The sequence below is a fragment of the Pleurodeles waltl genome, chromosome 6, assembly GCF_031143425.1.
Source record: "Pleurodeles waltl isolate 20211129_DDA chromosome 6, aPleWal1.hap1.20221129, whole genome shotgun sequence".
Lineage (NCBI taxonomy): Eukaryota > Metazoa > Chordata > Amphibia > Caudata > Salamandridae > Pleurodeles > Pleurodeles waltl.
The window spans coordinates 356,057,509-356,072,083 of record NC_090445.1 but is presented as its reverse complement, the minus strand read 5'-3'; the positions used below and the strand labels follow the sequence as shown (position 1 = coordinate 356,072,083).

The 14,575-nt window shown below is 40.6% G+C and overlaps 1 long non-coding RNA gene across 1 annotated transcript in view; it reads left to right on the top strand.

Annotated features, from left to right (window-relative positions):
• The window catches only part of LOC138301931 (uncharacterized), a 148,389-nt gene that overhangs the window by 39,692 nt on the left and 94,122 nt on the right, over positions 1 to 14,575 (top strand). The window contains exon 3 of the long non-coding RNA XR_011205171.1: positions 11,393 to 11,494. This is a non-coding gene — a long non-coding RNA (uncharacterized lncRNA). The remainder of the gene's footprint in view (positions 1 to 11,392; positions 11,495 to 14,575) is intronic.

Here is a 14,575-nt window from a genome sequence, read left to right as displayed (position 1 = left end):
CATTTGCAGTAGTTCTTGGTAGTCTGCGCTTTCCTGTCCTGGGATTCCAGTGACCATCTCCTCAGGAAGGGCTGCTGTGGCCATCTCCTCCAGCTCATCCAGGTCCTCCTGTGGTGCGGGACTTCCACCTCTAGTCTGCAGTCCTGCCTTTCGGTTCCTGGAGAGTTTCTTTTTAGTCTTGCGCTTGCAATCATGCCAGATGGTGAGATTGCAGCTACTTGTAAAGGTGCACAAATGATGTTCACAGACATGCCCCATGTGTTGTATGAGTTGATTTTTGTTGCCATTCCCAAATGCCGCATGGAGTTGTGTGAGAGTTATTGTTTGTCCACCCTGTGCGGTTTGTGTTCCACAGGTTGCACACCTGAGTTTTTTCTCAAGTGATACAACTCAATGCAGGAGCAATATGTTCTGCATGGCGCTGCACCAGTTTTGAAATGCAGGGATGCACCATGTTTGCTGGAATACAGCAGACCCCTGCAATTCCCCCTGCACCTGTCAGATTTGTTCTCCATGCACCAATGCAGGCATCATTGCACCATGATGAAGGGGTGCCTGCATTGAGGGGATAGATTGTTTATGTGCAGGCAGGTGTCCCTTCCTGCACATGTGCAAGCTGTTATGACAAGGTTGCATTTCAATGTGTGCTTCAGGATGCAGCACACATGAAAAGGGCAATGACACAAGGAGGAAGGGAAGCATTTTTTCTTGTTATGTCATCCTGACACCACCCATGGGGTCGTATTGACGTCAGTCCCAGTCTCTGATGTACATGTTGTGTGGGATCTGGGGCAATGACAATATGCAATGAGTGTTGTTGTGGCAAAACCATACTAATTGCACCTCCCTTCTAGGCAATGTGCTGCATTTTTATAGCCATAAAGCTTATGTCCACGTTGTGTATATGTCAGAGTTCATTGCTCAACCAGAGTGTGAGTACAAGTATGGCTTAGGTGGCGATGGGGCATTTTGATTTAGCCCCGATGCAACTCTTCAGCATGCATTGAGTGTGTCCCATGTGCCTCCCCCTCCTGCCATTTGTGAGATTCCAGAGTCTCCCCACTGAAACACTCCTTGCATTTGCAGTAGTTCTTGGTAGTCTGCGCTTTCCTGTCCTGGGATTCCAGTGACCATCTCCTCAGGAAGGGCTGCTGTGGCCATCTCCTCCAGCTCATCCAGGTCCTCCTGTGGTGCGGGACTTCCACCTCTAGTCTGCAGTCCTGCCTTTCGGTTCCTGGAGAGTTTCTTTTTAGTATTGCGCTTGCAATCATGCCAGCGCTTCTTGCAATCGGTGACAGTCCTCCTTACCTCTGCCATGCTGTTAACTTTGTCTACAATTGCCTGCCTTATGGCTTCTTTCCTCCCTAGTGGAAATTTGGAGGTGACATAGAGCTGGTGTTGGTGCTCCGTCACCTCTCTGACCAGGATATCATGCTCCTCCTTACTAAAGCCACACTTCTGCTTCCTCTTCTCCTTCACCTGGGAATTTGCTGGGCCCTCCCCGCTGGTACTTGGGTGATTGGGGTCTCCCTGGGGTCTCTCCTGGCCTGCATTCTCCATCGTGTTTTCCCAAATGTTGATTTCTTGCTTATGTAGTTTTTTTTTTTTATGCTAATACAGTTAAATATGGCGCTAACCCATTTCGTGTCAAACATTTGTGCCACAAAACGGTCAGAGCCACTTTTGCAGCATTAGCATAATTTTTTCTTATGACATGTCGCAATGATTAGCGTCATTTTTTTAGGCGCTAACCATCCCTTTGCGTCATTGTGTGCCATTTTTTAAATATGGCCCATGGTGCTGCTAAGAAATGATGTTAGCTTGTGTTAAAATTCTTGATGCACAACTGTGGTAGCACAGTTGTACATCATTTTTCATATATCTGCCCCTTTCTTCTTCTACATATTGTTTACCCATGCGTGCCATTGCTTCTTTATAGCAATTCCAATTCTCACCATTGATAGCACTTTCTTGTGATGGAGAAAAATATGGTAAATTTAAAAAAAACTTGTTGTGTAGCTAAACCCATGCAGCCATATAGAGTTGACACTTTACGCTTAGCATCAATGGCTACCAAATAATTTTCAATTATTTTTGGCCAATCAATCAATTAATCAGGGAATTTGTAAAGCGCACTACTCACCCGTGAGGGTCTCAAGGCACTGAGGGGGAGGGTGCTACTGCTCGAACAGCCATGTCTTGAGATGTCTCCTGAAGGTAAGGAGGTCCTTGGTCTGATGCAGGTGGGTAGGAACAGTGTTCCACATCTTGGCGGCGAGGTGTGAGAATGATCTGCTGCCGGTGGTTGTTCTGCAGATGCGTGGGACGGTGGTGAGGGCAAGGTCGGCGGAGTGAAGCTATTGGGTCCGGGTGTAGAAGGAGAGCCGTCTGTTGAGGTATACTGGTCCGGTTTTGTGTAGTGCCTTGTGAGCGTGGGTGATGAGTTTGAAGGTGATTCTCTTGTTGACAGGGAGCCAATGCAGGTCTCTCAGGTGGGCTGTAATGTGGCAGGGGATGTCCAGGATGAGACACCATTTGGTACTGGGTTTGCCTGGACGCTGTAAAAATGGAGGTGGTTGAGCAGGTTGTTGTGCTGCAGCCATAATGTAGTTAATGCAGTAATAGTATTCAGTAGTCTGCTTGACCCAATATGAATGAAGCACTAAACAAATAACTAAAATCTTATTTGTGTTCAGAAATTGGTGTGCTTGTCACTATACATGCAGGCTTAATAGTTGTTAGTTTGTTTCTGAGAAACTGTTAAACATTGTTGTATTGCTCATACTCAGATCCATGATTCATTAAATAATGGGCATGCCCATCGCTGGTAATGCGCAATAGCGCAACTGGCACTTGTATTTACCGGTAAACCATTGTGAAAAGTCTTAAATGTGTAGATTTGTATTCTCAACATGGCCGCCAAAGCGTGGTTGTACATGATTTCTAAAGTAAGTTTGGCACGTTGACGCTACGCACTGTATTGCGCATGTGTTGCCTTGCACTCAAGAATGAAGTCATATGCATGCTTGAAGTAATACTTGCTCTCCATGCCCAAAACTGGTGAATAGTTAATATTATAGGCTTCTGTGTGTAGTGGACGTAGGGCAGTTACGCAGGACCCATAGAAAGCTGCAAGCTGTTGAAAAGAACTATTGATGCTGGATCTGACGAATTGCAATGATCTTAAGTCAAATTAAATTCATGAAGGGTTCGCGGTTGTTGTCAACACAATGTTAATTCTCCACTCATCGCCAAGATGAAGTACACTCGGTGAAGTAGGTAAGCATTTTTAAATGTTTATTTCTGGAGTATAGAACACCCACAACCAAGAGTGTCTGATGCCTGCGAGGTCCTCCAGCAACTGCCTCAGTTACTGGAAGCCGCTATCAGGCACCATTCAACATTAGCATACAGAACCACAATTGATCCACAACAAGAACACCCTTGTGTTACACAGTTGCACACAAGCTAGCACAAGAGTTCTCATCACACAACAATTCAATAAACACATTAGGACATTTACCATTCTACTACACGGACCACCAGGGGAGTAAGGAGATTGGCGTTTGTTTTTGCGAGTACCCCAACGGGAAAAAACAGACCAATTCTAAACAGTCGATAATGGGCATGGAAAAGTCACCCTTTTGTGGCAATAAACTACATGTAAAAGAAAGAAAAAGAAAATACGAACTCAAATTTCATGCCAGTGAAGCATTTGTGGCAGCTTCATTTCATCTACAAATATATTTAAAGCCATATATCACCCAAAGATAGTTTATTTCCCCTACCTTTCAAGCAGCCTCACCTTTAGCAGCTTGAATCTCCTTAATACGTGTGCTGAGTTTCAAAAGCTGTATGGAGAACTCTATGTTACAGTCATAGTGCAAATTCTTCACAGTGCCACCTTCTGGTTCATCTTAGTACTAATTGTTTCAGTAGCACTAGGTTGCAAGTTTCAGATTCAATATGAATATAAGTCAATCTATAATTGTGCCACCTTACTTTCTTATGCAACAAGGTGATCCACCAATTGTATGGGAGGACCAGCTTGAGATTTTTTTATACTTATATTTTGGCTTTAGGAGGGACCAATTTTTCACCTCTTCAAAAGAAAGCAATACTGATGGATGTTTGGGCACCGAAGGGTAAACGTGTTTTCAAATAATGGCCAGAAGTGCATGAAGAGAATGATGATGTAATGGAAGATGTTTGTAAGGAAGGCAAATTGAGGTTGCAAAATCATTTTGTACAAACAATTAACACAGTAATTAGACATCACAAATTGTTATACACAAACACAAAAACCATTTGAATCAATTGATGATTTTGTAACTAGGTTGCAAGAGCTTGCTGCAAAGTGCAGGTTTGGTGTGATGACTGAAAGAATGATCAGAGACCAACTGATTGAGACTTTGGGCTGCAAGTAACCTCACTCCTGAATCTGCCATCAAGATTTCAAAGATTATGGAGGAATCAGAGTGATGCATGAAGAACATGTTAAGGGTAGATCTAAAATCTGACCAAACCATAGCAAAAGTTGACAATAAATCAGATTTGATAAATGTAGTAAAGAAAAAAATGGGTCTATCACACATAAGCAAAACAAAAGTGGTAAGAGAAGTGATAGGGAAAAAGGAAGTTACTGTGGAATAAAAAAATAAATCAGGGTGTCCGTTCATGGAACAAGTGCAGAACCTATTCGCATATGGGTGATTCAAAGCGCCCCCCAATGTGGAAAAAAATGACACTTTGCGCAAGTCTGCAGAGCATCTAACAAAAGATTCTCAGCTGTAGAGGAAGCTGAGGATGGTGTAGAACACAAATCATTGATTGTTGGTGAAGAGAAGCAACAAAATGAGAGGAGAAAATTCCAACCAAAACAGAATTCAGACTTAACAACAAGTGTGTGGTTTTGATGGTGGATTCAAGCTCCTTGTATACTATCATACCAAAACAGATGTTTAATGTTGTATGATCAGGGAAAGCATTGACAACAACCAAAATCATTCTGAAAGGGCATCAGGGAGCTGATATTGGTGTGACAGGCTATTCAACACCAGAAATAGATTTTAAGAAATGTGTCTCAAAGGGTAAATTTATGGGGCAGTCGAAGGCCTTCCAATATTGGGTTGATCTCACCAGTATGACCTGCATATATTTGTAAATCCTCTGGCAAACAGAACAAGTTTTGGTGGTTGAAGATGAAGAGTTGGATATTTTATTCAAAGACTTGGAGAATATTTTTGAGAATAGAATACGTGAGGAAAAAAACCATGAACACAAAATAATTTTTAAGAATGATGATGTCTCATTAAAACATACAAGGCCATATGTATCATGCATTTTTGTGGTCGTAAACGGCCTGATCGGTCCGTTTGTGACCCGCAAAAATGTATTTTGGTATGTATGAATTCGAATTTACGATTCAGTAACTTGTTAATTGGAATTGCGACTACATACCGATTCGGTATTAGGAAGGGGCATGTCAACGGTGTCCCTTCCTAATACTGATTCGCAGAGGTATGCAGAAATGTTTTGTAACCGAAATGCAGTGGCAAAACATTTGCATTTTACAACAAGTAGGTGGTAACCCATTCGCAATCGGGAATGGGCTGTCAAGGGACCCCTTACCCTTTGTGATTGCATGGAAAAATATTTTTAAAGAGAAGGCAATGGTCCCACGGACCACTGCATAAAAAAAAAAAAAGATTGCTTTATTTAAAAGCAATCACAGACATGGTGGTCTGCTAAGCCCAGCAGGCCACCCTCCCTGTGATTTTCACATTTCCTAATGGGTCGCAAATTGCGACCTACCTCATGAATATTAATGAGGTAGGTTGATTTGCAAGCAATTGGGAATCGCTAAATGAAACTCCTAGAGTTTCATATATTCAAATAGTGATGACCTCATTGCGATTTGCAGATAAACACAATCAGGTGATCACTATACAGATAAATGATGCATCTGGCCCTACGTGAGAAAAGTACCTTTGGCGGCCCGTGCTGAAGTAAAATCTGTTCTTGACCAAATAATCAAAGATCATATTATTGAGTCCATGGAGGTAACACAAAAGTTGTCACCATTGGTGGTGACTTAGAAAGCTGGTGGTTCTCTTCAGTTTTGTGTAGATTTGTGCAACCTAACCAAGCTGTTGTTATTGACTGCTTTCCACTGCCAAATATTAACAAGCTAATCTTTCAACTGTCTGACTGCAACTATATTTCTAAATTAGATCTCAGAAGTGCTTACCACCATGTGAAATTGCACCAAGACAGCCAGCATCTTCCAAAGACAACAAATTACTTTTCGGAAAATATATTGATGATCATGACAAAACCCTGTGTTAAGTTTTGAACCAGATTGCTGGAGCAGGCATGACTCTACGTAAACAACAAATGTAAATTTCTAGTGAAAGAGGTTGACTACCTCAATAAAGCCCTAAACAAATATAGTCAGTGCAATTGTAGATGCACAAATTCCAAACAACAAAGAAAAACTGAAATAATTCATGGGACTTTTGGAGTACTATGCAAAATTTGTCAGAGACTTTGCATAGAATTCAAGTCTGCTGAGACAGCTATTATAGAAAGGAAGAAAGTTTGAATGGAGAGAGGCTTAGCAAACAGCTGTTGAGAAACTTAAGATGGATATTGCGCATGCCAAGATCTGGTTCATTTCTGATTTTGCCGAAGGACAAATGCCGTTGGAAAAGGAGCTGTATTTTAAAAAAGGCATGGAAGAAGAGAAAAAACAGTAGCATTTGTTTCTCGCTCATTGCCTGATGCAGAAATAAAACTACTCAGTCATTAACGGAGAGGCATTAGCAGTGGGGTGGGCGAAGCCTTTCTCTCCACCTTTGGAGTTCACAGAGTTTTCCACGATCCATATGGAAACAGAGTGTTCTGAAAACTCTGCAAAGTGACACAGAGTGGAGTTGTTCTCTTGTGCAGCTCACCAACGTTAAGTTGGTGAGCAAGAGTGAGAGATATCGTTAAGTGGCCTCAACCACTCGCGTAGAGAAAGCTGCCGCTCAAGTTGAGGAAGCTGCCCTCTAGTAGAAAATCTACTGGAGCAACAAAAAGAAGATTGCACCCTCTAGTGCTCTGTGTGATGCTGTTCGCACATATTTTACAGCACAGCAGAAACTCCTGACACTGAAAATCAGCACAAACAGTGTGATTTACCCAAACTCTACCACTCGAGAAACTCTATATAGCGCAACAGAGTTTTTTCTGCACTTTGCGGACTTCTCTCTGTCCAGGCGTAATTAGTAGCTGCCTGGTCCACAAATTATTTCTATGTCTTCATTTGGGGTGGAGAGTTTATATTAAGAACTGATCATAACCCTCTGTTTCAAGTACTAGGGCCTAATGGGTCAGCCAACTGTTCAGGTCGCTTAGCCAGATTGGCTGTGATGTTTCAAGACTATGATTGTGAACTTGAATATCTGCCTAGGGTGGAGAAACAAAGCAGTGGATTGTTTATCAAGATTACCTGATAAGGCTGTTGATGACGGTATGTTGGATTCTGAGAAGGTGATCGATGACCTAGAAGATGCAACTGAAGGTTTACAAGGCTGTTTGTCCATGAATGAGTGGATGATGGCAATGGATGGGGATGTGAGAGATGCTTAAGGGCAAAATGAGAAGAGAAAGCACATTACGTGAAGCTATAAGACTGTTTCATAAAGTTTTAGGAGAATTATCTCTGTTGGGGAACAAACTGGTAAGATAGAGAGAAAGGTGTGTGCCACCTACAAATTATAGGAAGAAACCCATAAAACTGGCCCATGAGAGACATTTAGGGCATACTTTCTCTATCAAGAGGCCCAAGGAGAAATTTTGGTGGCCATAAATGGATGTGCGGACTAAAGAGTGAGTTGAAAGGTGTGAAGTATGCAAGAACTCTCAGAAAAGAATAAGTGCTGGTTTGGAAGTGACGGAACAGGCTCAACATATCATTGAAGCAGAAGTTGTGTAGGAGAAGCTATGTTTAGATTTCATAGACCAATTTCTTTGTCACCCTGAGCAGGAGAGATATGCAGTGGTGTTAGTTGATGTTAAGTACAGATGGTTAGAAGTTGTGTTTCTGAGATGCCTTAATACTAGGCCCACTATTAATTTGCTGAGAGAGATACTCAGAAGAGAAGGAATAACTTTCAAATTAATCATGGACAATGGCACTCACCTTAATTCACTTTAAATGCAAACATTTTTGACTGATCTAGTAGTAAAACATGTATGTACTTCACTTTACAAACCCCAGAGCAATGGTCAAGTGGAGAGACATAATCATTTAGTGAAGGGCACTATGAAATCAGCTCATAAAGCATGATTTGATGTGCAGAGGGAGATCAAAGATATGTTCTGGGTGCACCGCACCACTGTGAACTCAGGAACAGGCAAAACACGATTCAAATGTGTGGCAGGCAGCCGGGGTCAAAGTAGAGTGAGATGAAGTAGGTTGAGGATTCAAAGATAACTTCAAGAAGTACGCAGTAGATTGAAATTAGTGATTGGGTGAAGGGGAAACATGTTGGTGTGATTAGTGGTTTGTCTAAATTCTGAGGACCTTATAAGGTGAACAAAGCAGGTGGAAATTGGGTTAAGTTAGAAAATGGTCAGACTTGGAATCTTAGGAGAGTTGCTCTTTTTCAGAAAAAAGGGAGAGGTGTGATCACACCTCATGAGAAGGTGGAAGGGTGCACTGGTTGGCTGTTGATGAATGACAATGGCTTTAATAAACCTCTAGTGAGTGATAGAGGTGATGCAGCTTATTCAGATCACAACAGTCAGGACACTGCTTTGATTGCCACTCGCATGAGACCTTTGGCATTGTGCGGGGATTATCTATGGTGTTAGGTAGCTTTTTGTCAATTCATTATGCGAGAGGTTTAGAGATTCCATAGACATATTGGAAATCTTTTATATTTTTAGGCTGTAGTTTGTTTTGTTGTTTTTTGTTCTGATGTTTAAATGGAAGGGGATGTGCTATAATGTAGGTTTTCATGGACAGTATAGAATGTTATACTTGTCATTGTAGAATGTTATCTTGTCATCGATGATTCAATGGGGCTCTGGCAATGAGGTCATCAGGTTCTGAGGTGGTTGGGGACCAATTGTGAAGGTGTCTGGCCTGACAGGCACAGGTCGTTCTTCTGCCTTTAAACTCAAGAAGAAGACTCCAGTGTTGTGTCATTACAACACAAACCACCTACATCCTGCAAATCTTAGACATACATGGGTCAAGTGCTTAATTGTTTTTTAAAACGTAAGTGCCCTAGCCCTTCTCAGGAAGCCATTGCAGCTTGCACCACACCTTGCCCCTGCCAATGCTGCCAATAACAGAACTAGCACAACTACTAACCATCACGCTCTTACAAGTGTGACAGTTCAGACTAAGCCAGGCCAAACAAAGCTAGAAGCGTGGCATCAGTGGCAGGTATTATTCATTTTTTTAATGTACATATATCTGTTGTTGTGCTCATATGAAAATCAGACAAACATTTCCATCATGTGCGGTATTGTCATTAGTGCTGGTGCCAAGTACTGGAAACCACTGGCACAAATTAAGCGCTGCGTAGTCCTTTTAATAATAAACGTCATGACATTGCACCCAAATGGAAAATAAAAAGAATGACAGCAAGAATGGAAGAGTTACATGATTTCAGTACAAACTGCATTTTTTTCCAACAAACTCCAGTGGCTGCCACTAGAAAGCATTTTGTTAGCTTTGAAAAATGAAATCTAAATTCCTGATTCCTGATATTTATATTATCTATATATCTTGCTTTGTCATCCAGCAGGAAAACAATTCCACAAATGAGCTCCTAGTTTGTTTTGATGTTCATTTTCCATGAAAGGTTAAGCAGCATAATGGCAAATTAATACAAGCACTGGCAATATCAGTCAGAGGAGCTTTGGCATGCTGGTGCAATGGTTAGATTGTTTTTATTAATTTTATTTTTACTTTTTCTAGCAAGTTCTTTCCACAACAATAAAAAAATTATAGTGTGCTACCACCTAAACATGGAGCCGATGTACTTTTAATTCAAGATTTAAATAAAAAGTATCAGTACATAGACTTTTTCTTAAGAATAAGTGTTTCCTAGCAGACAAGCTGACTTTGAAAAGATATAGAAACATGTTTTAGTTTTAATACTCATCACCAGAATATGATTTGTATTGGCACAAAGTAAATATATAACTGGCATTGTTAAATCTGACATGCCCTATTTTTAGCATACCCACATTCAGATAAATGTAGTTATCTTAAAAATCTGACATCGGCCCTCCAGGACCAACTTTTGATAAACCTCATACACACAAGATATGAAAGGATAAACAGTGAAAAGAAAAAGACATGGTAAAATTCAAGTGTTGGCCCCTAGCACTGAAGTGTACCCTTTTTATGTTTTGGCTGCACAGCACTTGCGCTGTGGCAAAATCTTTTGCCTTTGAAAAAAACACCTGATGAAAAGGGATCTATAGCCCACCCACAGGATTCCCATTACTTGCCTTTGGTTGGCTTCTCTCGTCACTCTCCTTTCCTTGCTTCTTATTGGTCAGCAGGAATCCTCACATCATAGATTGTATTTCCTCTCTTCTCCTTTCGAGCTTCGTCTGGTCACTGGAGCTTCGTTGAAGTACTCCTTCCAGTTGGCAACCAGTGGCTGGCCCCATTGTCCTTCCACATGCTGCAGGCTTCTGAGGTACTTCTTTTCTTACTTTCTTCCCAGCTGTCGGTGCCCCTGCAACGTCATCATTACCACCCTGTTTATGTTACCAAAGGGGTTACTTGTGTTGCTTCATTCATTAATTCAGTTTATTCATTCATTTAGTTACACATTCTACATGGGACACTAAATTACTTCCCACAGAGTATGCAGGTGCAGCTGCACTGCCTTCCCAACGCAGCTCAGAGGCCACTATCCGTTATTATTGGCACATGCTGTGCAGATAGAACATGTAAGATATGTGCTCGACCGCACAGTGAGTGTGGCTGTGTCTTCTTCTTTGGCTAGCTGTGGAGGAGGGGTGCCCGTTACATGCACCACTGACAGGCTTACTATGCCTGTACTGACTGTGGCCGTGCCTCTTTGATGGGAGTGCGCAGCATTGAGCTCCCAGTTTGGTGTGTCCGCGTGCACTGCTGACTGATTTGGGCTGATTCCATGGAGCTTTTCCATACTTCCTATGGGCACAAAACATATGAGACCAACATGTATTGGGGTATGCTGTTACTCAGCAATGCTTTGAACTTCGACAACGTGCTGCTAGCTGCATGTGCTACAACCCCAGCTAAGTTTACCCTTCATTTGTTCAGTTCAGGCTGCATGTTTTGATCACTGTACATTGACCCCTTTTCTATGACTGTGTTTGTTTGGCACAGCCAATTTTGTTTTAGGAAGACATTGCACCGAAGCCCTCGTTAACAGCGAGCTGTCATTAATTGCAGTGTACAGACCAAGCCATACATCAGAATTATCGGAAAGTAAGTGAAATAAGAAACAGTCAACCCTCTAATTGCAGCTATTCAATTATGGATGGCTCCAAGGACCATTTTTTAAATACTTTGGCCCATATTTATACTTTTTTAGCACCGCATTTGTCATTTGTTGATGCAGAAACGGTGCAAACTTGCAAAATACGATTGTATTTTGCAAGTTTGCACCGTTTTTGCATCAAAAAGAGGCGCAAATGTGACGCTAAAAAAGTATAAATATGGGCCTTTGTATTGGGTTTCTATTAAAGAAGCATGCATGCATATACATGCACAACTATGTTAAGTGCCTTGTAATTAACTATGGTGAAATGCATTCTGTCGACCGAGTGTGTGGCTGAATTTCCTCTTCCTCAGCATTCTGTGCCTCTTGACTACTTCAATGGCCAGCTTGTATTTGCTGATAGATAATGCATGAACAGATATTTTATATAAAATGGCTAGAGCTGTCCGTTTTTAAGGGAAACATGAAAATTAGCATATGGCATGACCAATAGTAGAAAAAGAATAGAAAAGAAAGGTAAGTCCAATTTTCCTCTTTCTGAATCCACCTACAGAGTTTACCAGTAGTGAGGTCAGATTGTTTCTTCAGTGTATTTTTCTATTTGGCAAAGCTAGTAGGTTACGCCTGTACGGAATCTATTGGCTTTGTCAATGTTTTTTCATGCGTTGAACAGACGATGAGATGCTGTGCAACATGGCTTAAAGTAAAAAAGAAAACATAAGAGGTCAATGCTAGCCATGTCATAGCACCTTATTTAATTTTCTTTCAGCCAAGTAAGAAAAGACATTGACAACGCCAATAGATTTCACAAATGCAAGTGCCCACATTTCAAGAAAGCCAAAGGCTGAAGTGGGCTGAACCATGGCTTTCCACAGCATGATGCGATGGGGAGAAACAAAATGTGAATGAAAGTTCAACAGACCAGTGGATGAAGAAGGCTAAACCAAAGCTCATGTATGTATTTGTATATGTATTTTTTATGTGTTTACATGAGGCTGGTGAAATCAGCGATTTCTGAGGTGGTTGGTGGTGATAGCGCATCCAGTCCTTATAAATTACTTATACTTGGACATGCTGGAGGTCGGTGAACCTTTTGACCGGATTGAGTTCTCCTCATCCAAAGAAATCAACAGATTCTTCAAATCAATAATCACTAATCATTTATAATCAATAACCAATACTCAATTAGTGATCAATCAACAATTAGTTAAACAGAAAATCAATAATTAAACACACCATGACCTTTCAGCCATGAATAACCACACCTGTTTATTAAAAGTTAATGAGTTTATTTCTCTATATTAACAAAGCTAACTCAATGTAAGTAAGTCTCAAAATCAAATGATACACATATACGAACATTACTAGCTGTCCATAGCGACAGAAGAAATGCAATCTACGCAAAACGTTGATTATAATGCACTCAGCATTAGCAAGGCAAATCACTTCTAAAAAAAATAACTGAATTTGACTAATTGCATACGTCGGTCAGCATGACGAGATTTCAATTCAGCACCGTGCATCAAGTGAATACCTCAACTAACCTCTGATTAGCATTGGCATGTGGGGCTTCATGCAAAATTAATTTAATCAACATAAATTTAGAAAACTTCTAGCTTTAGGCTCTGTCAAAATAAGCAGTTGGTACCTAAGAAGGAAAATACAACGAACAGTACATGTTATCCTTTTATAATTACCAAATACAATCAGCATTCAAGATAAGTCTTCGTCCTTCAGGTACCGGTTCGATCAGCATGGGGCAGACTTCAAGGGGGCAAAGTTCAAGGCAAGTTTTCCTTGCAGCAGCAAGAAACATGGGGGGAACAAAAGTTATTATATGGGCAAGGCAAAGTAAAATTTAAGTTAAAGTCTCTAGGGTAAGAATTCTTTAACGTCTCTCTCTCTCTGGGATAGAGAAAAAGCATCAAAGTGTCATCAAAATGGCTTCTCAGATCTGGCTTCAAAATGGCATAAAAAAATGGCTGGCTTCCCTTCGTCGGGTGGGATTAAATAAGAAAAGTTCCAAATTCTTCAGGTTCTTCCATTGGAGGGTCCATGGGGTGGTTTCTCTTTAACCAATTAATAGTGTCCTTCTCTTATGCATAAGGTGTCCTTGGAGTTTTGGAACACAAGTAGCAACAAAGTTGCCAATTAATTCTGCATCAGTGTCCTCATTGTCTGCACCTGCAGAAACTGACCTTGCTTCCAAAGGGGATGAAAGTTGCCTAGCACGCAACTTTGAGATAAGTGTATTAGTCATTCTACTGGAAAAATACAGCTTTTAAAGGTTTAAAACACGTCTTTGTTATACAAGTGAAAACTACGCAGTTAAAATTGAGACCAGGCAACTAGGCCAAAGCCTCTGCTAAATTTAAGCTAAGCATATAACAGTTATAACAAGAAAATCATAGAATATAGCTGTAATTATGGCACATTGATACATTGGTCGGTTTTCATGATTAATTAAGCTTGTTTATACTAATGGCGATCTACTTCGTGGGCACATTTTTCTACATACATTATTTTTCTTTGCTAAAATCACATTGTCCTGTACGATTTTGTTACATGAGATATGAATGTTTGCTTGTTTTTCTTTTTCCGCTTCATCAATCCCTCCACTGATGACTAATTATGTCATCACATGAAATCTTCCACCACAAATTTTATTCCATTAAAATTCTGTTTTAATAATTTGGCATTTCAGTCATTTCCCTTTTCCTTTTTTCCCTGTATAATTTTACCATCTCTTTTAGTTCTTTCTTTTCAATTCTTCTCTTGTTTCTTTATTTCAATATTTTAATAGCTTTCCATATTCCCCAAATACCTATTAAGCAAATTAGTATTATTAATATCCCTTTTACTATTTTCAGTGATATTCCATTCCAAATGTTGCTGAGCCAAATTCCCATGGAAGCAAATCCTTTTCCAACCTTTTCCCATACTCCTGGTTCTTTCAATTCTTTCAAATCTGTAGTTAAATTTGCAAGCATATTTCTAATTTGTTTACTGATGTCTGGTATATAAGAGCAACAGTGACGTGCACTAAGCATTTTGCAAACGCCACATTC